Source organism: Corvus kubaryi, unplaced genomic scaffold (genome assembly GCF_017639235.1).
Source record: "Corvus kubaryi isolate FWS band 111438036 unplaced genomic scaffold, C.kubaryi_AGA036_p1.0 37397, whole genome shotgun sequence".
NCBI lineage: Eukaryota > Metazoa > Chordata > Aves > Passeriformes > Corvidae > Corvus > Corvus kubaryi.
The window spans coordinates 16,494,255-16,521,342 of record NW_024581136.1 but is presented as its reverse complement, the minus strand read 5'-3'; the positions used below and the strand labels follow the sequence as shown (position 1 = coordinate 16,521,342).

At 40.3% G+C, this 27,088-nt stretch overlaps 1 protein-coding gene across 1 annotated transcript in view; it reads left to right on the top strand.

The window, feature by feature from the left end:
- Window positions 1-273: 273 nt before the first annotated feature.
- NLGN1 (neuroligin 1) overlaps window positions 274-27,088 on the top strand; it is a 430,790-nt gene continuing 403,975 nt past the window's right edge. The window contains exon 1 of the mRNA XM_042042158.1: window positions 274-456. The gene's annotated coding sequence lies outside the window, so the exon portion shown is untranslated. The remainder of the gene's footprint in view (window positions 457-27,088) is intronic.

The following is a 27,088-nucleotide window of genomic DNA, read 5'->3' as shown; positions in this document are numbered from 1 at the left end:
CTTGGGTGTTAGACCTGGGCTCAGTGCCTCCATATGACTGAAAAATTTTAGGGTGAAAACACTTTTTGTGTTCACAAGGAGTATCTCCACTGCATCCTGGTTTTGCTGACATTTGGTGGTGTTCAAAACACTTAGATAAGATTTTCAGAAGTATCAAGTGACTTAAAACCTACAAGTATCAGTAAGTTGCCTCCCAGCCAGCTCCTGAAACACCCACACAGCAGTTGCTGCTCACCACAGTCAACTCCCACACTGAGTTTGGGACTTGGGGTCGCTTTTACAGAGCCTAAGACCCAAACAAGGCAGGTGCAAGAAATTTAGAGCTAATTAACAGCAAATGGTAAAAAGACAGGTGTTTAGGGGGCTCCACCTTTTAGGTTGGGCACCTGAGCCAGCTGGGGTGGTAGACTGGCAGCTCCCCTTGTGCGGATCGGAAGCCCAGCACTGCTGTTGCAGGTAGGTAGCTACACTGCATTTTTTTGGGGTAAAAATTACTAGTTATCTCTCTATTTTCTTTTAAAAAATAGCAAGAGGAAGAATTTGTAGTTTTATTCCCTTTTATGCAACCTTCCCCAGGTAGAGTGGCTGAAAAATGGAAGATTTCGTTTGTTTGCACATGTTGTGAGTGGTTCTGAATTGTACCTTTGAGCATGTGGTTTTGACTACAAAGGAAAATGAGGAGGGTCTGTCCTCTTTGGTGAGACACCCAAGCTTTGTGGCAGGGAGTGAAACTCATGAGCTTATGCGGAGAGCACACAGGAGAGCTGGAAAGCAAAAAAAAGGAGAGTTGTTGTTGTATTCCCTACCCTATTTTTAGCTAATACTGTTATAATGCAAAATGTTTCCTACAGTCTTGAGAGTGTCTTTAGAAACAGTAAAACACAGAATTACAAAATGATGAGAAATGGGGATTGGGGCTCTAATGAGAAGATTATGCTGACTTTTCTGTGCTGTTTCTTGACCTCGACATGACATTTGTCTTTTTTTATCATTAATATGCATCTTCTTGGCAGCTGATGATACAAAATTATGGCTTCTTTTTTTTCCATGTAACAAAGGAAAAAGTGTTTTTTTTCACTTATAGCTAAGGGAGCAAGCCTGGTCTTCTCTCTCACAGCAACATGGGTATCCTGAGACAGCTACGAGGCTCTGGAAGAGCAGGTGCCATTACTCTTAATCTTTCTGTGGGTCTGCTAGTATTACTAGGCAGAATTCCAGTTTGGAGGTTATATTCCCCTCAAATGTTGTGATAACATTTACTTTGAGAAGAAGTGAAGTAAGGGAATGGACTAGTTCAGTCTTGCTGAAGCCTGTTCCAAGGAACCTGCATTCCCAGCTGGAGGAAGGCGACGTTTTCAGCTCCGTTCTGATGACAAGGAAGCCTTTTCTCAACTCACAGGGTGGAAAGGTGCCAGGAGCAGCCCCGTTATTTGGCAGGCAGGAGGTAACCTTACAGTAAACAGCTGTCAACTTCGCAGTCTAGCTGAATTTTAATGGCTCAGAGACCAAAAGAGAGTTACGATTTCGTCTGACCCCATGGGGTCTGGGCTGAATTACTCCGGGCTACACTGGAGCTATCACGTTAGGGTCAGATGACTCGTCTATATAAATTCCTCAAATGCGCCATTAAAATGTCAGTTCTTAACTTAGCTGGAACTATAAAGCACTTCAGCACAGTTTAAATCTCTGATCTTGCATAAAACAATCAAAACAGAATAAAAGGAATATTGTGTGACTGGAGGCACTGCCACTTTTAGCCATGTGCAGGTGGATGCTGTTGCTCCTGATCATTTTTGGTTTCTCCTGTTCTGCATGGAACAGGGTGAGGCTTAGTCCAGGTAAAACAATTGTATTATTTACCAGAAAACTAAAAGAACTTGGCTTTCTAACTTAACTCCAGTGTGCTAATCTCTTTTCCTCATTCTTGGATGCTCACTAAAATATAAGAAGGCTTCCCAGGCACACAAAATATGAACAACTACTTTAAAAAGTCTCTCTATTTTAAGAGAAATGCTCATTGTGAATATTAGCACTCCCAAAATATTGATAAAGATTGGAAAGCAGAAAGGACCTTTTAAATGGGAAAGCAGAAAGTAACTTTTAAATCAGGCCAGTGGCAAGTGCAAGTGTGAATCACAGCCTGGAAAAAGGGGAAAAAAAAAGTCCCCAAAACACAACATTTGAAGCAGATTGTACTGAAGCAATGATTTATGACCATTCCTTATGCATAAAGAAAGAGCACTTAAATCTGTACTGTAATTCCACACTAAGGCAAGTACCTTCAGTTGCTGCTGTGGGCTAGCACATGAACTTACCTATCTGTCAGTGACAGCAGACAATTAAAGCAGTAATTTAATTGGGGATTGTGGAGCAAAGAGTGCTGGGAAGAATACTGATACCTTAATAAAGGCTCAAGCTGTGGTAATGGGTCCTGGTGGTAACGTGCAGTATGATGAACTGGGGTTTTGATTTGAGGGAAGCAATATAGATGCAGAAGTAGTGAAAAATTGCAAGTTATGGGTGACTGGCTATGTGTGGTGTCAGAATCAGGCTTGTCTGCCTGCACCTGGCCTTATGAACACACACCTGCATGATATTGCTGCTTTTCTTACAGATTGGAGTGAGGCTGTGCATTCTAACAGTGCATCTGTGCACCAAAGCACTGTCTGTCACAGAAAGTGAGGGCAGATATACTCTCCTGTACTTATGTTTTAAGCTCTAATCTTGATATTATTCTGATATTCCTGCTCCATAGGAGTCAGAAATCCTGCAGCACTTCTCAAAAAGTTATCCTGCAGTGCTGATGAGTGCATCTTCAAAATGGATGCTGTTTGGAAGATAAACTTGTGCACTGCAGAGAAGATAAAATGTAGATTTATTGAAGCAAACAACAACAAAAAGCTGTGTATTGGATTTTGAGTCCTTTTTATATTTTAGGGTCTATAAAAATCAGGCTTCTTGCCCTTTATATAGCAAGTCAAGCAGGAAAAAACATTGGAAGTTTTCTTGATCACCCATCTTTTATGGCCCCTGTAATCAAGCATATACCAAATTCCAGAGTGATTTGAAGAGAAATATAATATTTCTTTAATAAAACCAAGGCAGAGATATAAAATTCCTCCTAATGCCTTATCAATAACAGTTTTCTTTTGGTATCAGTCAGTTCATTTTCTTGATATCTCACCAAAGTCATGGAGGCACATTCAGTACATCCAAGTTTATTTCCAGAGACTTGTACCTCTTCACTTAGGACTGGATTTATGGCCTCTGCAAAAACGCAGGTGAAACATGCTTTATTCAGAAGAAAAAGGCAAAGCAGGAGGAGTTGGGTAGAGGTGCCCATGGAAAATGCAGAGCAGCTCCTCCATACCCAGCCCTTGGTCCCCTGGCTGAAAGCAGCAGCCATTACAGCTGCATTCCCATGTCTTAAAGCATAGCACTCCTGCTTTCAAGGAATTACTTACACCTCATGTGTCCCTGTTCCTCTCCCAGCTGGATCCAAATCCCTCCATGTGCTGCCCTGTGTAGAGCCATGAGGAACCTCAGAGTTGTGTGGGGTTTGTTCTGTTAAACTGGGTGTGATAAATCACTCAAAGCAAGACACTGAATGCCCGAGTGTCAGCTGGAAGTTCAAATATTGAGAGCTTAGCTTACTCATTGCCATGGCAATCACCATTAAAATTATTTTTAACTTATATTTAAGGTACAAAAAAAAAAAGAGAGAAAAAATCCAAAAGCATTTGGAATGTGAAGTACAAAGACTTTAATTAAAAAAAAAAAAACAAACCAACAAAACAACATTCTGTATCCCTTCAGTGAGGGGACCTTTTATAAGGGAGCCCTGGGTTTGACAATTTTGGATGATTAAATTTTATATTAAGTGTCTTCTTGGGGACAAGGGAAAAAAAGATAAGTGCAGCTAGGCTGGAGCTGCTTCTGGTCATAGTCTGATCTTGTTTTTATGAAACAACTGATCATAGCCTGAGCATCATGCAATATCTCTGCCTTAGATAACTCTGGTGGCCCCTTGCTGCCTCCTCCTATCTCTCAAATACAGAATTTAGCAATAGGTATTTTAACCCTCCAGAGCGCTGTGGTTTAATTAATACTTTTTTTTAGAGAGGTCTAACAATATTTGTCAATATTTTTGCTGCTAGGCATTTCACCTTCTCATTCCAAGTTCATAAAAGAAAGATGATACCCCCCCAAAGTATTATGTAATAATTTATTTCAAAAGAGAAAAGTAATAAAAAATATTCCTGCATTCTTTGTTACAATGTCTGTGAAATGTACTGTCTAAAAGGCATGATAAAAGAGAACTCTCTTATTAGGGATGTCATAGGGGATAGTGAATAGATACAGGTAATTACTGTTTCAAATGTCTAATGACCTTTTCACTAAAGCACAATGAACTTCTATCCTGCTCTGTTGCTCTTGGTAGAATATGTGATCTTCATGCATACAGATGCACAAAAAAGTCCTTGATTTCCTCATAGAGCAGTATAATTCAAGAACTTGCATTGCAGTTACTACTTTTTTCCAGATGTTGGAGTGGGAAGTTTGAGAAATAAATGCCTTAAGTCTGTATTGCTCAGACTGTGGCCAGAATTTGCAATGCCAGGTGTTTCTGTATTGTCTGTGGTGAACACAGAGAGAATTGATGGATGCCAGCATAAACTGTAAAGCAGACATAGGTGGTAGAGGCAGATCAACAGGGACATTTGCAGCAATGCAATTCAATGTTCTTATGAGGAGGCACAAAACAGTGACAGGTGCAGCATCTGACAAATTGAATTGTTTGTAGTGTGGTGGCCAGGAATATACTTCAGATTGTTCAACAACAAAAAGGGTTTAAATAAAAAAGTAGCATTCAAAAGAAGATCAAAAATACCTAATTACCATTCAAACAATAAGCTACAATGCTGATATGTTTCATTATAAAATGAACAATAAAAATCCTATGTTTTGTGTTTAGGGATAACCTGGAAAATCAAGAGTTCTGAGACAGAAAAATCAAACATATTGAAGGCTTTTGTGCTCCAATTCTAGGGGAAATGACAGTGCCTATTGTTGCTGTCTGTGTTGTGAAGATGTGAGTCTGATGATTAGGAGGCAGCAGTCCCTGCCAAATAATATTAGAGCACTTTTTTATACAGAAGTATCAGAACTACTCAGATGATTCTGATCACATTTCTCATTGCATTCAGGTCTGGGCTAACTGCAAAATATAAAGGTGGAGTCAAAATATCCTGTCAGAGAAGAGCAATTTCACTTGCTACTTACATTAATCACAATATATGGAGGCTAAACAGCTTGACCATGACTCAAGTGTGTGGGAGAATTGTGTAAAATCACATAAGATTAGTGGTTCCTTCATTCTGGCTGGTGCTGTATTCATGCTGGAATACACTGCAGCACTACAATGCTTTTCATTTAAAAAAAGTCTGACTGTCATAGTTCAGTTTTAGAAAAGAGTGGGGGAAAAAACTCAAAGGATTTCTCACCTACTCACAGAGAAATTTTGCTCATTAGCCTTTGATTCTTGCACTGTGCAGTGAGAACAAAAAAGCCTCAACATAAGCCTTTTTTTTGCTAATGTAGAAGTACATAATTTCCTGTTTTAAATGCATGAAGCCAAATTTGAACCACTTTCAGTATTTATATTGAGAATGGGAAGGCAAAAGGTGTCTTGGCTGAATGGCTCCACTCTAACCTTCTGTGTTGGAGAGTTATCTGTAAAGACTCTGTAAAGGTGGTGATTTCTGGACAAAAGGATTAATTGAGTTAATAGTCTGAGCAGTGAGGTAAAGAGTAATTTACAGTCGTAGCTAGTGTGGAAGCCCAGTTGTTTCTTTAACTGTGGTATTGACTGACATTGCACTGCTATAAATTGTCCTGCAAGAAATCTTTATGTACACAAGCTTGAAAGTTTAGTCTGTTGTGATTGAGACAAAAAAAGACCTGACTTTCAGAACTTCACTGGTCCGTAAAATAACTAAAACATTTTCCAGGAATGAGAAAGATGGTGTGATTTGATACACATTTTAAAAAAGAATATTGAAGTTATACTTCCATTTAATTGAGCCATTAATCCTAGAAAATTGGCTCCCACATGTAACCTGAAACCATATAACATTCTTCTACTTATTTTTTGATATCACCAACTGAACACGTATCACAGAAAATAAATCTGCTTTCTTGTTCAAAATATGAGCAATTTCAAGAGAAAACACTGAGCTGAAGACAAACCTGAAGGAAAAAAAGAAAAAACAGTAACTGCAACAGATGAATAAAATGCCTGCCTCTAACTAATAAACTGGGAACCTAAGTACTGTTTTGACAATAATATAGGAACTATAATTTGGCTCACAAACCTCTCAAGAAGCAGTAAAAACTGGTATGTGTTTTCTCTAGGAGATGCTGGGTATGTCGTTGACCTCATCATTCTAGGATATTTCTTCTGTGGATATTCAGAGCACATGGCACTTCAGCTGAAATCCCTTGTTCTGATTGCTGGAGTGCTACACAGCTATTTTCTTGTACAATTGAAGCTATGCAGAAACCAAAGCACAGATCCCAAGCATGAAGTCATAAAGGGTCTTGGGGAAACAGTCAGACAATAAAATGTGCACTGCAAACACTGAGTGAGGCAGTGAAAAGTGGCCTGTTGTCCTTCTGCTAATACTCCCCAGGCCATCTGTAAGTGGCCTTTACGAACCACCTGTCATTTAGGCAGTGGTTGGTTCACTAATTAGTAGGACAGTCACCAGACCATGCTGTTGGGCAGGCATTTTCTCTGATGGTTGTGTGCAAAGAATACAGAGTTCTTGGGTTTCCAATTGCAACGTAATTCTTTACAGAAAGTACAGTGCTAGAAGTTTTTCTCCTAAAATCAGGTACAGAGGGGACAGACATTGACAAGCCAATCATCCCAATAATTGAATTTTAGGGCTGAGAGTTGGAAGTTTAGGTGTTCTAGGCAGAGTTTTAGCTCACAACCTTTAAGGACGTTGCCAGTGAGCAGAGTGGTGCAGATGCACCCTGGGGTTGGCCAGGCTGGCAGGAAGGTCATCCGAGGAAGGAAAGTTTGTGGTGATGCTGGAAACAAAATTGGTTCTTTCATTGCATTATAATGACCTACATAATTTTGCTTGGCACATGGCTTACCTTGGATCCACCCGGTTGCTCACGATCTTGGCCAAATCTCAGTTCCTTTCTTTGTCTCTTATGACTTTGATTCTCCTTTATCATTTCTCACTGGCAAAGGCTGGGTTTCTTTCCTGCTCATTTAATGCTAGATACAGAAAGGTATTCAGGCACCTAAATTTGAAGAGAGATTGAGTATGATTACAATTCTGGCACCTAGTTTTTCTGTTATAAACCAGGAGAATTTCCTTACTTTTGCTGAAATTACGTCTGCCTTTCAGGAGGAGACACCTGCATTGATTTTGTTGTTAGTTAAGGTAATTTAAACCACATTAAAATATACATGCATTTGCTGATTTTGTGTGCTGTGAACTGGCCTAGGGTTTCAGGACCGAACCTTTAGCTGATGGACATCTGGGAAATATCCTGTACCTTTCAAAGACGCCATGTCAATTTATACTAGGAGAAGATTTGGTCTTTAATTTTTTCATAATGAAATATCAGCTCTGAATACAAAGGTCCATAAATGACATCAGTAGGTGGGAGTGGGGCGTCTGAAGATGTTTGAATTGTCCTTTCCTGTCTGTATCTCTTTATGCAGAAGTATTTCACTAACTATTTCTCTAAATGTGCATGGAAAATTTGGGCAGCAGATAGAACCTATAGTGGAAAGACAGTTGTGTATTTTCATGCAGAATTGATGACTAGTTATGGGAGGCCGAATTACCAACTCTAGAGAACACAGATGTTAACTGGCATAATGCCCTCCTGATGCAAATAAATACATTAGATGCTATAAAAGATTTTAAAACAGGAGAGCTCATCTTGGCAGGAGATATATTTGCTGGATTTGTGCTATTCATTTTGTTTTATAGAATTGCTGTGCAATTGGAATAGACTATTTGAGGAGCTTCTAAATGCACCAGTGGAACAAGACTTTAAATTCATTTTATTTCTGATGTTTTGTAAAGGAAAAAAACATGCTTAATTTGTGCATGGACACTTCACCTCCCCCAGTACCCCAAAGTGTCTGAGCTACACGCCTGGTAAACTAAGCAGTGATGTTATCACAAAGTGATGAAAGGCTGGACAACTGCTCAAACATGCAGGGTCGTTGGTGTGTCTGGAGCACTGCAGAATGGAATGCTCCCTTCCCATTCAGAAGCTGGGCTATTTGCATTCTTCCTCCATCATTAATATTCCTTATGAGCAAAATATCACTGTTATCCCCACCAAGTTCTTACCACCTGTCACTCAAACTCTTGCTTTGGTTCCCATGGGATTATTTGAATTTTTTCCAAGTAAGACCTGGCAGAATATAATGTGACCCATCTCCTCCTAGAGCTCTTTTTTTGAGACAAAAATACGGGAGGTCCTTTGTAAGCCCATCTTTGTATGCTTTTATAAGCTGAGGAACATGGGCATCTATTTAGGGCAACAGATTTGAAGGCTAAAAATTTGTTTACAGCTGTGGGGAAATATTGCCAGGGTAGTTTAAGGCAATGCTATACCTGCTGTTTGCAGTGGATTTTTGTTATATATTGTTTTAATGAGAACAGGGGAAGGGACCCACACCTCATTTGACCACTTCTGTATCAGGGTATCAGTGCAAGCCCAGAGGGAGAGGACTGGAGCGGGGTCACTGGTGTGATTTGTGACAGCATTTCCTGCCTTTGAGTCTTGCCATTCATTGGGATGAGTAGAGTGAAGGGCAGGAGGGTTTTTCCATCTCTCTTAAGTGGCTGCCACATTCCATAGCAACTGCTGTTATATCTTGCAGTAATTTTTTTCCAGGACAGGTCCCTTTTAACTTCCTGATCTCATTTTTCAAGCGTTTTGAAGCATTTTGCCACCTCCTATTGTCCCTCCTGTTTTTCCTTATGTTGCTAGGTTTTTCTTTTTGTTCTGTGCTGTTGTTTTATGAAGCCTTTGTCTCCTAATAGTTGTCTGTCTCCAATACCTGCTACTGTGAGCTCCCTTTACTACTGTCTGCATTTGTGTCACATCAATCCTGCCATGTGACAGATGCAAATCTGTCTAAAATAACTTGTGCATGATGCATGTAACCTGAAAATAAACATTTATTTCAGTGTCAGGTGCGTCATACCTGCAAAAAACCTCCTTTATCCAGACACATTTATTTTAATGCTTATTGTATAAATACCTGTATCTCAGCATACTCTACAATACCATCTGCCACTCGCTCTTCTATTACGCATAATTTAATATAGTCCTACATTACTCCAATTTTTTATGTTGCTGGGTTCATGCATACCTACATACTTTGACAAGGATATGAGTGTGGTATGAAGATTACAGGAAATATTACACTGAGGTTTAAGTGGTGCTTTTGGGCTGGAGGATGTTAATTCAGACAAGGTATCTGACACTTGCAGTCGCACAATGTGGATCGGTGCAGTGTTTTTCCATACTTGTTTTGAATCTTCTCAGTAACTTAAATAACCAAAGGTAAAATGACAGAATTGTATGATAAGAAATACAGTTATATCCCTCACTCGCTCATTTTCCAGTTCTCCCCAGGCGAGACAATTCAATTCGTGTGTTCAGGTGAATTAACCTCTAACTTCCTGGCTTGCTGGAGTGTTTCTGTGGAGCATTAGCAGTGACAGGGCACTGAAATGGCTGTATTTGATCACACTGTCTATGCCTGGCTCTTGAAGAAGCCAATATGCACAGTAAGGAGATAGAACAAGTCCAGCAGTGAGGTGTGATTAGCCAGTATTAGTTTCTCCTGCTGCCATAACTTGGTTTAACTTTTGAAGCCTGAGATTACTTGCACCTTTGTTTCCCATTCTGGGACATGCTTGGGTATTTCCATTAACTCCACATTGTTCATAGCATAGTTATGCTATATTAGCACTCTGAATAATAAAAATTTACAGCAGCTGAAGCTTGGTGCCTGTTTTTAAAGAAAACATTGAGTACCCCAAGTCTAACCTCTAATCATGAGTTGTTTGGGTTGCTGCATGCCCTTCCTCTGGCATACCAGAATTTCTGCTCTTCCGGAAGTTCTCAAAGACAAATGTTAGAAGCTGGGAATGGGATGTCAGGTAGTTCCTGTTGACTAAAAATAAGCTAAATCTAGTGACAGGACAAGAGGACATAGCCTCAGGCTGTGCCAGGAGAGATTCAGGCTGGGCATCAGGAAAGATTCCTTCATGGAAAGGATTGCTGAACATTGGAACAGGCTGTCCAGGGAGGTGGAGTCACCATTCCTGGAGGTGTTCAAGAAATGACTGGGTGTGGCACTTAGAGCCATAGCTTAGTTGATAAAGTGGTGATCAGTCAAAGGTTGGACTTGATCATCTTGGAGGTCTTTTCCAACCTAAATTATTCTATGATTCTAAATTAAATTAGTTCCTGCTGACTTGAACACCTCTAACTTCTTTCCATACCATTTTACCTCTCCATCGGTTCTGGTGTTGTGGTCCAAGGCCAGAGCTAAAATCCAAGAGCTTCACCAAGGACAGAACTGCCATGAGCTCAGAGCACTGAGCTCTCCTGAGAAATTCCACCCCAGAGCTCACCAGCTGGCTCTTTGTGACTGGGCTTTTCAGCAGCACTTTTGCTCAGCCAACCTCCATCAATTCTGAAACAGTTTGTGCTTGGTCACTGCTAATTTTTCATGTTTATGATAAAGAAGTTCTCATTGCCCCATTTTGCAGTCAAAAAAGTGACTTTTAGAGGAATTTGAAGACACTTGTGCTTTTCTTTCATCAGTATTAGAATGAACTTTATTGTGAAAGCAGTGGCCAAGGACTGCTCCTGTTTTTGTTACAGAAAAGTGCTGATTGGATAGAAAAAACCCACAGTCTGTGGAACTAGGGAGTAAGACTTCAGAATTCCTGCCCTCATTGACCTCAGCAGAGCTTTTCAAGACTCTGTTAGTAAGTATGAGTCTGAGAAATGCGTTAGCAAATTCAGTGCCAGCTAAGCAGTGGGTAGGTTTGGCTCATCTCAGAGCCCTGATCTTATTAGAGAGAAGCTGTATATATTGAGCAGATTTTTCAAACCAGAGTGTGAAAACTCTGGATTTTAAGGTGCTCAGTTGTGAATTACGCTTGGCTCTGCTGCTGCTGTCCTAAATTATTTCCTTTTTCCTTTTTTTTTTTGGTCCAAGTCTCGTGTTGGTTTTCGTCTCAGTTCTATAGTGGATTTTATGGATAATGTGGAGAGTGTATAGAAAGAAAAGATGGTACCAATATGCAAAATTGAATTATGGTGCACCTACAGTGGCTGGGATGCAGTGTTTTAGCACAGCTGTTGAACTGGGATATTTCTCGAGGAACATGATTTATCCATAAGATACAAACACAACAGAACAAGCATCAGCCAAACTGGAACAATATTCATATAAATGTAGATAGTCCAAAGCAGTTGCTACCATAGATGCTGAACTCATCTGTCCCCCTCTGTATTTAAGTGTGATTTTTGGACATGATGCATAGTTTCTAAAGTAAGAAAATACCCTGTTTTTGTATACCTAACTGAGTTAGAATCTTCTAAGACTCAAAATTACTCTGTACAGTGTTGATGAAAGCTGTTTAACTGAAACTGCGCAAAGCATTTTCACTATAATGAAGAATTAGAAATTATACATAAAAGCAAAAAAACCCAGCAAGCTGATGTTCCTTATTGTTTTAGCCCTTCCTTTTTATTTCTAAATTTTGCACTTGAAATTAAACTGAGTCTACTCCCAAAAGGCAAAACACAAAGATTGTATGCACAAGGAACATTATTGGACTGTGATGGAGTGTCCTTTTGTGGGTCTGTGTATCACACTGAATTCTTGTATCACCTATTAATGATCATCACATTTCTCAAAGTACAGAAGAAGAGAAAGCTAAAGCAAGATTTCCAGTGTGTCTGTGTTTTGTTTGAAGTGATGCCACAATATACCCACTCTCATTTTCAGGGAAGTGTCATTTAAGTAGACACTTATTTGAACTTGCATTCTGATCTTGTGTTAAATAAGTCAGGCAGAGGAGCTGGGCTGAGGCATTTAACACCATGTTCCTCATGGCCTTTTAGGTGGCAGAGGAGGGTGTGACTGGTGTGCATTGCAGAAGTCACACTCACAGGTTTTGCATAGTCAAGGACAGGCTCTCTCTGAATTTTTCAAAAATGATGAGTATTTACCAATTTCAAAAAACTGGAATTTATTCTGGCTTTGATAATTGACTTAATTGGGGGTTGCAGCCCATTTTCTACTGGAAAATGAATCTCATTTTACTTAAAATAGAAAGAAACGTCTGCTTCTCCTGCTGTTTTTGATAGGGTGCTTGACTACTGTATAACCCTTATGGGAAAATATTTTGCTTAAGTTCTATTTTTATCTCCTGTTTGTTTATTTTTAATTACTATTTCAGTACCCTGGGATTCACCATCGATCTTCATCTGCCTACACAATTATCCCTGGCTTGCTGAAGGGTTTGTTTATTTTTTAAGTTATATGAGTTATATGTGCTCTGTTAAGGTTATTTGTGTGTGTGTGTGTCTAACCACTTGTAACAGGAAGATTCTGATTTAAATGGAGGAAAGATAAATTGATATTGATACTGGTGTTATGAGGGTGTAACTCAAAGGGAAGATGTCTGAATGCTGTTGCTGTCTTGGGGTGATTTTCCTTCTAACAGCCTCTTGGGGGAATGAGCACTGTGGAGTGAGGTGTTCCTGCCCCAAGGTTACCTAGGGAACACTGTAACATAAAATGTGGGAGGTTAATGCCTTTAAGAGTGTTTTAAATGCACTGAAGTTCTTTGCACAGCAACTCCCACTAGCTTGAGAAGTATTTCATAAATTTATGAAAATGAATCTGCAACTTCACTGGAAGAGACAGTTCTTTCTTCTCACCATACTGGAGGGGTCTACTCTGTGTAGGTTTTGCATTATCACTTAAAAATGAATTCCACCATTTTGTTTTAAGTTAATGAAGTCTTGTCTTTGATCAGTAGATCAGTGTAATTCAGCTGGTATAACCTAAGGTTCTGTCCCAAAATTAATTTCTCTCCTTCTGCAAAGAAATTACTTTTCCAGTATAAGTAAATGGGGAAAGCATTTTCTGTAGCAGTTAAAGCAATATTGGCAGCAAGAATTTTTGCTTTTCTTCAGCTCTGAATGTAGTTGATATATTTCTTCCTAGCTTTTAAATACATAAAAATGTTCAAGGCCGGGCTGAATGGGGCTCTGAGCAACCTGCTCTAGCAGAGGGTGTCCCTGCCCATGGTGGAAGGATTGGACCTGGATGATCTTTGACATCCCTTTCAACCAAACCGCTTGAGTTCCATGATGTTGTACAAACTTGTCTGGTGTTGAAAAGGGTTTGGTGTGTGGCTCAGATAGGATGATCTGTGGTTCACAAGGAGACTGCTGCACCCAGGTGGCTCTTCCTAATAGGTGGTGCCATTGTCCCTGGGTTCATGTTTGCTGTGCATTTACTGGAAGCAACTTTATTCTGTAAATGTGGGACATTTTCCATAGAGGTACATGAAAACAACTTGACCCAGATTAAAAAAAAAACAACAAAAAAAAGAAAAAAAAAACCAAAAAACAAAAAAAAAAAACCACCAACAACAAAAAAAACCCCAAACCAACTCAAGAGAAACTTTAACTTGCAACCAAAATCAATGGCTGAAGCTAAGAAACCAGGGGGTGACCATGACAATGCTCCACTGGCATTTAACAGGCTATGGGTTTGTGCTGGGGTACACGTGGACAGGAGTGATGACCCAAAGCTGGATGAATTTACACCATTTATAACACTACTGAGACTCATGAAACTTCTGTGGGATGAGGTCTCCCATTGTCTGGAAGCTCTGTCTGTTTGCCAAGGGATCTGGTCCTTCTCATCCCCACCATCTGGAAAAAGCGTGATGTACCTACCACAGCCTTGGGGTGAGGAAATAGGGGTAGGAAGGGCTGGGGAGTTGTGGGGAGCTGTGGGATGTGGGAAGGTGTGTGCTCCTTACAGCACTGCACAGTAATAAATAGTAACTTCAGGTTTGTGATTAGTCCAAAAGCTGCTCTGAATTTCTCCCATGCACTCGCTTTCAAAAACTGAGACCATTTCTAAAAGACCTGACAAAGAATGTTGATCATTGAATCATCCTGTAAAATTTGAGAGAACTGTAATTATAAGCAGTAGGGAAAATCTATACAAAAGAGATAATTTCCCATTAAATTCAACGGGGCAGTTGTCAGCTGATATAAATCAGTGAGTTTATTGATTCAGTGGAGCCTGTTTGCACAATATAAGGGTTCAGCCTCGCTGGGTTTGGGAACAAATTCCGTAGAACCCATTTTGTGTCAATTATTTTCATTTTTATTCTGTTCAGTATGACTAATTATTACTGTTCCCTCAGTGTGAATGGACCAAACGGCTCCTGTCAGAGCCTTCTGCTGCAGTGACTCACCCAGGAGAGTGAGGAGCAGTGACAGATCCTGCAGCTGAGCAGGGAGGACGGGAGGGATTTGCTGTCGGGAGTGGTACCACACGTGCAGGAGAACATAAGTCAGTGCTAGGTGAACCCTGAGCTGGGTTCTCCTTCCTCACTGTCTCACGTGCTGCCACAGAGCTCCAGTCTCACTGCAGGCTGTAAAAGGTCTGTGTGCTGTGCAATTAATCTAAATTACGTGCGCATTTTGGAATGTCACACCGCATCATTTGAGCCATCATACAAACAATTACTGCAGTTCAAGTAGAGTTCACTCCCAAAGTTTCCACTGGCCATAAGTAAAGAACCTTTAATTTTGTAAGGGAAACAGTGGTACAGACCCCTTTCTCTAGCACATGAAGCTTGAAACAATTACAGCTTACTGTATAAATCCATTTCTCCTCATTCTCTGCAATTCTCAGATTTCCTTATGCTCCCCTGACTCAGGGGAAATATTCATTAGGGAAAGCACATACAATTTCCCTAAGTATATCAAGTTTGAATTGCTGAAGCTGGTGCCTGGTTCCCTTCCACACAGTTTATAGGGAACTTTTAAAGGAAAACCCAACAGCTGATCATGCAACTAATCCAGGTTTTCATTCTTTCATCCTAAGTGAGATAAAAAAAAATGCTGACAATTTGTGTCTCTCTTAATTCCCTTCTCCAATATATTATTTTGGCGCATGATGGATTATGTCCCGTGTGTGCTGCTTCACGCTGTGCTGAAGGGGTGCACAGCACTTTAAAAGCCATTTACTCTCCCAGGGCATGAGCCTCTATGCCTGAGGGAGAGTTTGACACTTGCCTCTTGGAGCAGCAGTGCTGGAAGTGGGGGAGAATCTAGGAGATGGAGGATTGGGGTTCGCTCAGGCTGCTCCTTTCACAGCACTGAAGGACAGCTCCAGACTAAGGCTGTTGTAATCTCCACTGTACCACGTGCAGTGAGCTTCCACTCCACATCAGCATTTATGATTGATGATATTGGCTTGAATTTTCTACATTTTTCTCTCCCTTTTTAATCCCTTGCTTAGAAATATGGATATTTTCTTCAATTCAAAGGGAATTTACCTTCCCTTTCAATTAGAGGTATTTCACAGGTGGAAAAACCAAAGATGGAGAACCTGGTGGTACAAGGTGACTCACAGTTATAGGTGACTTTGCATTTGGAAAGACACCAGAAGGCAGATTTCAGGTTGCTGCCACACCTGTGATTAGCCCATTATCGATAATGCCTCACTCTTGGGCACTTGAGTTTGGGTAGGGGACAAAAGGCACAGAGCTGGGAGGTGTGGCCATGTCAGCCTGTGGTAACAAGGATGTTGGGTCCCCATTTGTTGCAAGACAGGGTCTGAATGGTTCTTTTTGAGGCCCCATGCTGTGTTAATGGCGGTGAACAGCTGAACGCGAGTGTTGCTGTTCTAATTCCTCCTTCAGCAGCATTTTCCCATTCCTTTACCACTGCACTGTCTATATTACCCTTTTGCAGATGTCCTTTCTTCCATCAGATCTCATAGTTAAGAACAAGAAACCAGAGTGCACTGAGAAGGTTTGTTTTCCCCGCTGTGGGAGGCAGAGCACCCTTCCCTTTCCCCTGAAACACAAATCCTCAAACTCCAGCAGTTAAACCGCAATCCAGATCACTAACATTTGGATTTGGAAGCATTTTGCATGCACAGATGGGGCTCCACAAGGTGCAAAGCTGTGAAGAATGTTGTAAATTGTCGAGTCAGGTTAAATTTAAAAAGTGAAAAGGGGAGGAAGAAAGCAAAACTGAGGGAAATGAAGGAAGAGGCTCCAGATGTGGGTCGGATGGGATCTGACTGTGTTCCAAAGTTTCTTCAAGGCAAGCAGGGAAAAGTCAAGTCTTCAGGCAATGTTTTTTGAGAGCTCCAGAGGGGATGAATTAGGGACAGTGTGTTTTGGAGGCACATCCTGCCCATGAGATCCATCTGTCAGGGGAAGCTGGAGGCCCATCCCACCAAACCTCCTTCACACCTGCGCGGTGCTGAGGTGGTGCCTGGATGCTGGCTTGTGCCCAGACTCCGAAGCAGGAAGCTATGGAGGAGTGCTGCCAGGGCCTGCACACCATGCTGGGCTGTGTAGGGCCATGAGTGGCAGGGCAGGAATGACTTCCCTTCCCTCCCCACTGATAGGGTGTGAGCCAGCACCTCTGCCATGAGGTTGGTACGTGAGGACTGGGCAAGTTCCAGGCTGCTCCTGAAATGAAGGGAGCTGAGGGCTCACCTCTTGCTTTTTCCACAGCTCTGTGTCCTGAATGAAGGTGAAAGTAATTGGCAGTCTGTCCCTCACATCTCTTTTTAATACTGCAGTAATTCCATTTGAGCCAAGCTGTGTACTTTTATCTTCCTGAGGGATCTCAAACAAGCTTTTAATTTTCAGCAAAACCTTTGCGGATCACCTCCAAGATCAGGGTCGGAGCTAATTTTTTTGTGTCGTGCCTGAGGGAGAAGGATTGGGAGGGGTTATGGTCTTGGAGGTTTCAGGAGGGCTCCTCATGTCTTGGGTGCTTGAGGATTGTGCGCAGCACAGAACGTGGTGGAAAGTGCAGCTCTGTTCTTGTAGTGAGTTCAGAAACTACCAAAGCACAGTTGTAATGAAGCAGTATTGTAAGAAAAATAAGGAACAGTGGGCCATGCCACGGACCTGGTTTTCCTCTCAAGCTAGGAAAACTCTTGGACTAGTCTAGTTTCATGGCTGCAGTGATAACAATTTGCTTCTTCCCTTCTTTCCTTCTCCCAGCGCTGCACTTATGTCTCAGTGCAGCACTGGGAGAAGGTTGGCATGTTGTGCAAACCTTGGAGCTTGCCTTGGCTCTGGGTTTGGTGTTTGGTGTCCTTTAGTGGAAGCCATAATCCATCCTGCAGTGGGGTTATGGCTCCTGCAGGGAGCCCCAACCCCAGCATCCCTCTCCAGTCACTCTGTCTTGTGATCTGGTGGAGTCTGGGAAGACAAGAAATGTAAATAGGAAAGGAGTCATGAAGTTCTCAGAGAGATGTGAGGTTTGTACAAGATGACAAAACAACCCCCTCCCCCCCAAGCCCCCAGTCCACTAAAAAGAAATCCCAAACAAACAAAAAGGCTGGAAGAAAACTCCAGAAACATTTTGGTTGGTGATGTACAGGGGGAGAGTATGGTTTTATAAATGTAACTACTATGACTCAGGCAACAGAAGTGGCAAGAATTATGTAGAGCAGAAAAGATTTTAAGTTGGAAAAATGTGATTGAGTTAAGAGGAAGAAAAATTTAGGCTGCATCTCATGAGAAAATAGACTAATTGTGAAATTCTCTACTACACTTAGATCTGGGCCCCCTGGGAAATAATGGAAAAGAGTGTTTCTTGGCAGTAGAAGCCCCTAGACAAAACACCAGTGCTTTAGGAATAGGTTATGCATAGCTGCAATATCGTTCATCATCAGCAGCCCCCTTCCTGCACTAACAGGGAAGAAGCAGCTAATTTATCAGTAATAACTTTTGTGTTTCACTGCTTCCGTGTGCCGAAGACACTGTGGTTGCTGACGAATGTGTTTGGGTGCAGAAGTGATTTTACAAAGTGAGAATTTATCTAACAGGAATAGGTCTAAAAGTAATGATTCATTTTGCATAGGCTGCCCAGCAGCCATCAGGTAGTAACAGCTGTTTGCTTCTACCCTTGTCTTAAGCTAGATTTGAACGATTAAGTTAAAGGCAAAATAAAATTTAAGATATTTCTTTAAACTATTCAGTCCTCCAGGGAAGGATTTGCAAATGCACTTGTATTAGTCATATTGAAGCTTTCTTGTTGCTTACAAATATCTATTTTCTTGAGACACCTTACTGAAAAAGGGCCACAGTGCTTTTCATCATCCACTGTAACTTGTTTTCAAAGCAAAAGACAGTCTGTGCCTTGAAAATATTTCACGGTAGTGTTTGGCAAACTTCAAAATGTACCTAAGGCTTAAAATTAAAAGCACTGATCAAGAGCATGAAATGCGATTTCACAATTCGAAATGACGTTTCAAACTCCCCTGCCCATCCTAGATTTGTCACCTGTCTAAGGCTGCTGCCATTTCTGTGGCCATGGAGTAGCAGTAACCAGAGCAGCTCAGGGGCTGCCTTTACCTTCCATGGTGGGTGAATGTGGTTGGCTCTACCCCCAGTGTCAGCCGACACTTTCCACCCTCAAAAGATCCAGGGCAGGACGGTTTCTCCAAGCTCCCTGTGTTTGACTTTGGCTTTTGGTCTGGTTTGAGCTGGAATTCTTCTTAATGCTCTTTTTCTTGGTTTTCCATCACTGACATTTTGATGTTTTTGCATGAGCTCAAGCTAAGGGAAGATTCCATTTTCTCCTCTGTCCTCATTCTTCCACCCTTGCTCTCTGGGCTTAGCTGGTGTCAGCTGTAGCTTTTATCTCTACCTATCCTTGAGCTGGCTCCACTTACTAGGCCAAAAAAATAAAAAATCCCTACAAAAAGATGGATAATTTTATTCTGGATTTGTGAATGGAATTGAGAAGACCAAATGATGCCACTGCTGGGCAAGGTGTGGGCTGAGTATGGTGAGGCTGGAGGCAAGGTGGGCAACAAGACCTGCCCCTTTCAGCAGCAGAGAAGCTGAATTACACAGTTGAAACTGGAGGGATAGACCTTAAGGAATAACTAAATAGCAAAACCAAAATTCTTATATTATTAATTTTTTAATCAAGAAATGGTTTATATGGAAATAAAGAAATGTTACAGTAAGTACATAGAAACCTGCTCATAGGTCCTATTCAATTCAGAGACAAGAAACTTGTCACTGAATTTACATGCAAATATACATATTATATTCATGTCAAATAAGTGAAGTTGTAATATTTAGTTTTGTTAAGGAGCTTTTGATGTAAAATTTTTTGCCCAGAGTACAGACAGGACAGTGTATCTGCTGTTTTAGCAACCAAAGAGAAGACAGGTACTGACTGATTGCTATTAAGTGTATTTTAGTGTGTTGCCTAGTATCTATTACCTAATTCATGCCTGTTTCACACCATCACAGTTATGCCTGCAATGGAATAAAAATGAGATGTGAATTTGCCAGTACTTTGTATTAAATATATTTCCATTCATAAAAACCCTCAACACATGACAAAGCTGCAACTATGTGTAAGGTATGAAATGTCAAAAATTTGTTCTTTCTGGCTATGATTTATTATTTGTTTGTTTCCCATGGTGAAATGGCAGGAAAAATAGGAGAAAGAGACTGAGAAATGGCATGTTACCCATTCTTTTTTCTTTACAACTATTAAGAAGAATTTGAACTGTCAGAGTTGACTGAAATATTGCTGTGCATATTCAGCTTGAATGATATGCAACGTAAAAAGTACCTTTTCAATGTGCACTCACGTAGATAGCCCACCTCTGTTTTAACCAAACTGTGCAATTTTATATCAAGAAATGACACCATCCCAGCAGGTTAAATAATGCTGCAGGTCATAGCTACATTCCAAGAGTTTGCTCGTTGTAGGAGGGTTAGTATAATCAAGTTTAATTAGAAAAACCAAAGCAAAATTGCCATGTGCTTGATCCAAAACCTATTGAAGCTTACAGGGATCTCCCAGCTGGTTTCTTTACTCCTTCAAGTTATCTGTTACTAGGACTGAATCAAACCTGCTTTCCTCATGTTTAGCAAAATTGGGTTTTCAGGATCATTAACAAGGTGTGAAACAAGCTGGTGAGACAGTGTCATTTTTCCTCTTAAAAACCTAACTTCTCATGCAATTAGGTGTTTACATGCAAAGATAAACCAAGTCTAGCCTTTTTGGCATATCTCAATCATAATGCTGAAATTAGAGAAGACTGTTCTCATAGGCTGGTGGCTCTCAGTGACTATCCTGTGTAAAACAGCTGGCTAAAGGGCATAACTAATTTAATTCACAACAACTGTTGCTCGCTGTCTAATTATTTCAGGTTTGTCTTGATCCATTTTTAAATGCTATGCATTTTAAAATGCAAGAATTCCAAATTTTCTGAGCAGTGGCAAAAAGTACTTATAACTTCCTTTCATTATTTTTTAAAAGGAATATGTGGTCACAGGACAGCTGCAAATATAAAAAATTACTTCATGGATAATCTTTCACAAAGTAATTCTTGAAAGTGAACTGTAATAATGTAAATAATTTTAAAACAGCTTTCAAGCAAGTGATTTCTTCCATCATGGTTCATCCTCATAATCTTCCTCAAGTATTTAGAGAGTCAATTGCTCTTAATTTTAGATTGTTATTAAATTAAGTGGTGATGATGACTGTGGGTAGGATGTCTTTTACTGTCTAGAGTGTCACGGTAGAGCGTAATAGTCCTAGATTTGAAATGTTTTCATCCTATTAAATGGCTGTGTTAAGTTATCATGGAAAATGAACACCTAATTTATTTTAATCTTTCATATTCTTTGAGCTGTTTTTCTGCCTAAGTGTGTTTGAGTGACAAATGAGAATCAAAATCTGCTGTTGATGCTTACTTCGCAGCTATATAGAGAAGACCCTTATCTAGAGCTGACAAAACCCAGCTTTCCTTAAAGTAGTTGCATTTCTTTATCTCAGAAAGACAACATAATCTATACACTGTAGTTCTGTATTTGTTCTTGTAAATCTCTGTATATAAGCCTTTCTGTAGGCAGTGCTTTACATATGTCTGTCAAATAGAATTCATGTTCTACTCACACACAGATCTCGATTTTTGTGCCATTTATTCATCATGTGCCTCCTGCCTGTGCAACCTGTGTAAAAATTTCTAACAGGTATTGACTATTTCATACTTTTGGTCATATCAGTGTTGTTTGTAGGCTAGACAATCTCTGTCTGGAATTAGAGCCTCTAAATGCTCCAATTAGTTTACAGGAGCAGGAATAAATGTTTAATATTTCCTTGCAACTTATGTTCCTTCTTGGACCATGATTAGCTGATTTTGTTATGTATTACATAAGTGTGCAAACCTGCAATGGAGAAGATTCACATCCCCACCTTCCAGTGTGGTATGAGGCAAAACAGGTACATCACCTGCACCATACTTTTATCAAAAAAACAGCATGTGCTGTATCTTCATTTTAGGAGCATTGCAACCCAAGCCTCCTTTCACTGTGAAAGAAAATCAATCCTTCATACATGAAAACAGTTAGTAATGGTCTTACTTGAGCTTAACTTAGACTGAATTAATCATGGTTCAGTTATCCAGGGCAAACGTTACCTGTGCAGCACACTGCCTGAATTGCCTCTCTTGTTTATTTTCATTACGGTGATTTACTTGAAGAAGGACCACAGGACCAGGTCGTGCATTTGCTGGGCATGAGAACATTTCATACTGGGATTTTCCTCTCTGTTAGATTTTTTTCTCCCCCCTCCTGTTTTTGTGTTTGTTGTGATGGGTGCTTTTTTATTTTTTTTTTGTTCAGGGCCCCAGCATGGGGTCCCAAAGAGAATTGTTAGTGCTTTTGAATCTCGATGGCTCCCCGTTGACATGCCATCTGCAGAAGCTCATGTAGAGTATGTTTTAAGCAGCAAACACCTGGGGTGCTGTATTAAAAAATGCTCAGCATTTCAAAATCCTGGTGATGAAGAGTGATATGCTCTTGATAAGCCACTTGCTGTTAGAACTATAAGCTGGATCCTGCTAAGTCCTAATGCCTCCTGTTGGAGTGAATGATAGCAGAGAATACTTAGAACTTGAGAGATGTATGACTTTTCAGGTGTATTAAAAGGAGTTTAACTCTGTCAAAACTCCTCTTTTATTTAAACACAGTCATTTTAGACTTCTCTGCTGTCTTTGTGAAGGACTAGAGTGTAATAGCCCCTGAGCAAGGGGATGAACAGGAGTTGCTACCAGGCCTTTAGACTCTCATGACACTCCTTATTTTAGTGATATGAGTTTGAAAACATTCAAGCCATGTCATTTTATGGTGACAAAAAATTTCAGCAAAACGGAGTGATTTTTGATGGATGTATTCCTGGGAGCTATGCTAAGGCACAGGGAGCAGGATTAGACACAGCCAGCATGGCTCCACAAAGGGCAAGCCTTGTCTGCCTGATCTCATGGATTTCTCTGATGGAGTAACTCACCACTGGACAAGGGAAGAGCTACAGGTGCCATCTGTCTGGTAAGGCCTTTGACATGGTACCCACAACATCCTAAACTGGACAGAGATGAATTTGATGGGGGGACTGTTGGATTGGATGGTTGAACCCAGAGGGTTCAATGGCTCAGTGTCTGGATGGGGATCAGTTATGTGCCTCAGATCTGTGCTGGGACCAGCACTGTTTAATATCCTCACCAGTGACACTGACAGTGGGATTGAGTGCACCCTCAGCACAATGCAGACGACACCAAGCTGAGTGGTGTGGTTGGAACACCTGAAGGACAGGATGCCATCCAGAGGGACCTGGGCAAGCTCTGGGAGGTGGGCCTGTGTAAACCTCATGCAGTTTATCGAGGCCAAAGGCAAGGTGCTGCACTTGGGTTGGGGCAATCCCTGGTCTCAATACAAGCTGGGGGATGAAGGGATTGAGAGAAGCCCTACAGAGAAGGACTTGGGGGTACTGTGGGATGGAAAGCTGCACATGAGCTGTCAGTGTGCACTTTTAGCCCAGACATAAAGGAATTCTTCAGAATGAGGGTGTTGAGGCTCTGACAGGTTGCCCAGAGAAGCTATGGCTGCCCCATCCCTGGAAACATTCAAGGCCAGGTTGGACGGGTCTCTGAGCAACCTGTTCTAGTGGAAGATGACCCTGCTCATTGCATGACCTATACAGGCTCCTTCCAATACAAACCATTCTATGATTCTCCAGTAGTATAAAGTGAAAAACACCTGCAAAGAGCCCTAAAAACATAGTGTGTGTACAATAGCAACAAAAGACACAATTATCTAATGTGATTTTTATAGTATCCCACTTAATGGCCCAAAACGATAAAAATGAAGTCAGTATGTATTGAAGTAATTTTCAGATTAATTCAGAGAGAAGTAAATACAATTTGGGTCATGTTGCTTTTCATGACCCCAAAACCCCATTCAAATAAGCACTATGGATTTTAAAGATCTACCATGTCTTTGTTGATGTATTATTGATTGTGGTTAGTCAGCAGTTCAGCTTTTGTTGTTCAAGACTGTCTAAGGCACTAAGATCACTTGTTAGCAGATTATATTGCTCAGGTACTTTCTCTGCCAGGTTTATTTTCTTTTTTAAGGTATTTTTATTTGTAATAATTATGAACCACCTTTCTGTTTAATTTTAACCAATGATTGTCTGCAAATGTGTTACTGATACTTGTGAGGACATGCCTTTGTCTTTTTTTTCAGACATATCTGGTGTTCATTACCTGTGTAGGCTAAATTTCATGTGCTTTGCTAGTCAATTGATAGGAAACATAGTGGACACAGGCCTGTGTGATAAATATGGCAAATTTCCCCTTTAGCACAATTGTTGTGACTGCAGCTCCTGAGGCTGATGCAAAATGGATCATATATTTGGTTGGTTTTAGGGGTATTTTCCGTCTATAATGTTTGTGTAAATTTAAAAAGAAGAACAAAGTAGGGTCTCAGAAAGCTTTGGTGATGTTTTTCTGTTTTGGGTTTGGTTTTATTTTTGGTGGGTTTTTTTTGTTTTTTTTTTTTGTTTTTTTTTTTTTTTAGTTTTGGTTGGTTTTCTTTAAGTTTCTGATTTTGGTATCTTTGCTGGCAGTTTGCTGCTTAGAACTTCATGGTTGTTGGCTTGTGGAGGTTGTTTTTTTGATCAAAGTATTTTGTTTTAATGAGGCTGTGTGATCCCTATCCTATTGTTGTTGTACTAATTAGCTTTCCAAGTGTTTTGAGCATTTTGCAGGGATGTCATTTGGGTTTTTCTTCTAAAAAAATCCCATTAATTGAATAAGTGAAACTGCACGTACTGAAGTTACTCAACTCTTATGCAGAATCAAACCAGGCAGTTGTTATTATTTGAGTTACCAACTCTAGGGGTAAATACAGCCCCTGAAATGTTGGCAACCCCAGTACCTGCTTGTGCTGATAAACAATAGGTGCAAGTAGCAAAGCAGTGAGTAGACAATCCCTGATAATACATGCAGTAGTCTTTCTTTTATAAATCACAATATAAGTGCTTGGATAACGTGGTATCTCAGCAACAACTTGACAAGAGACGTATAATACATTCTCAGAGAATAGAAAAAACATCATTTGTCACCAATAAAGGTGTTTAGCATTCTGATCCTCCCAACATAAATTAATTTGCAGTTATACTAGCAGTGTTTTTACACATGTATTTTGCATTTGCATCAAACTGCTTCCAGTCCTCGGGAGCACTTGCTGCTTTTCTGAGTATTAACTGTTCAGAATGTGGGTACAGGTTAATGTGCTGTATGCCTTAGGATCAGCTCTGGTTTCTCTGTTACACGATGCATTTAGTCTTCAGGGGATTAAACATGTTCTTCATGAATGAAAATGAATATTTATTAAATGTTGTATCAGGATATACTTATTCATACAGAAAATTCAATATATTACTCGAATGATGTACAGGAATCTGAAAAAAAAAAACTCAGGGAAGCTTTTTATTCCAGTAGAACGTTTGTGTATTTATATATTCTTTTACTGTTTTAAGATTTGGGTGGGAACTTTGAAAATGGGTACAACAGAGCAAACCAGATTTAAGAAAAATAGATTTCTGAGTCGTCATCCTTTTCAACTGGTGACAGATTTAGAAGATAGAGTTGCAGGCTGGGTTCCCAAATGTACCTTGGAGCATGTGACAGATAAAGATACAGAACCAGGCAATTGTTACAGCCTGCTAGATGATTGCAACATTGCAAGGAACAACTTTTCAGGAAAAAAAAAATCTCAAACATGAAAACAAAGTAAATGCTATTTTCTGTCTTTAGTATTCATGGACTGTACAATAACGATTGATCATTACTGAGTATTGTTTCTAAAGCTTTGGGAAAATAAAAAATACTAGGTCTGGTGGTTTGATAAAAAAATAATTAAATATTTACAACAAAAAAAATGCTATCGTTTTCTCACATCTGTAGCAGTATTTATAACTGCATTGTGTTTTAAGGGGGGGGGGAGGGGGGTGAAGAAAATGAAAAAAGAAAAAAAAAATTAGTTCAAGGCCCAAATCTTTCTTTGCTGAGTTCCTGCATGTTTTTGACACTAAAACAAAGGATGGCAATAGGGGATGTACTTCAAGACAAGCACAGAGACTGACTCTATTAAAGCCATACCTGCTGTTAGCCTCAACAATACTTCGGGTGGAATATTTTTAGTTTGATTCTACACCAATTTACTTGTATTATTTTCAAGCTGTGTAACCAATGTTTCAGCAGGGCATCGTGAATCGACATATTCCTTTTTAATTATAACCTCTTTTAAGTTTTGAGGTGTTTACATTGATTGTGTAGCCTTGTGAAATCAACAGCGGCACCAGAGCTCATCATCTCTGAGGGTAACAAGCAGCAGCTGTAAGAAACACACTCTGCAGACAGAAATGGGAACATGCTGGTGGGACATATATGACCTACTATAACTGTTTGTTTGACTGTGACATGTGCTTATCAAGACACAGAATGAAATAATTTTGCACACAGAATCCAGCAAGTAAAAAAGGATGGGGAAAGTGTCTCATCTTTGGGGCAGCTGCTCCCTGGCCGACCCGTGTGCCCCTCACCCACAGATGCTGAGGTGCAGCAGAAGAGGACAGGGGCAGTCAGTTTAATCACTGTGGTTTGTTCACCTGAGCACCTCTGCAATTGTAAAATATAATCTTGGCTGAGGGACATTTGCCTCTTTCTGCATGGCCTATGTTAACAGATGTAAATTACTGCAGACTAGGCCAGGTAGGCTTTCGTAGTTCAAGGCAGGAGGCATTGTTGTCACAGGCACTAGGCCTGTAGAAGGTTTAAATCTAGAACTGGCAAGGGAAACAGAGTAATCACTGAAAAATCATCGCAGCTCAGGTACAATACATATTTCCCTTCTTTGTCCCATGTCTTGCTTAACTACGAAGGAAAAAGGGCTGCTGGAGTGCTTCTTTTAGGGCACTGCCTTTGCTGTTTCTGTAGGGGCAAGTCAGAAGGGAAACAAAACCATTGAATGAGGTTAATGAGACTTTTAAAAATATTGCTAGGGAGCAGGTGTGACTGCGGAAAACACAAGGGATGTATGGTATCCCTACTTGTCCCATGGGATTATGTACACACTGAGAGACCTCTCATCCTCCTGCAGTAGAGATGCACCTGAAATGTCAAAAATAATAAAAGAATTATATAAATGAATTATTATAAGTGCATCTTATTAGAATTTTATCTCTGTTTGGATTATGTGATTCAGTAGGAAAGACACAATCCTTTGTGGAGCCTTGTGGAGGGCCTGGGATCTGATTCATCCATGCTCCTTTGGATACCTCACTAGTTCCATTTACCTGAGATTTGAATAAAACTTTAGGGCTGGCTCTTGCTTTCTGTTTGAGTAGAGAG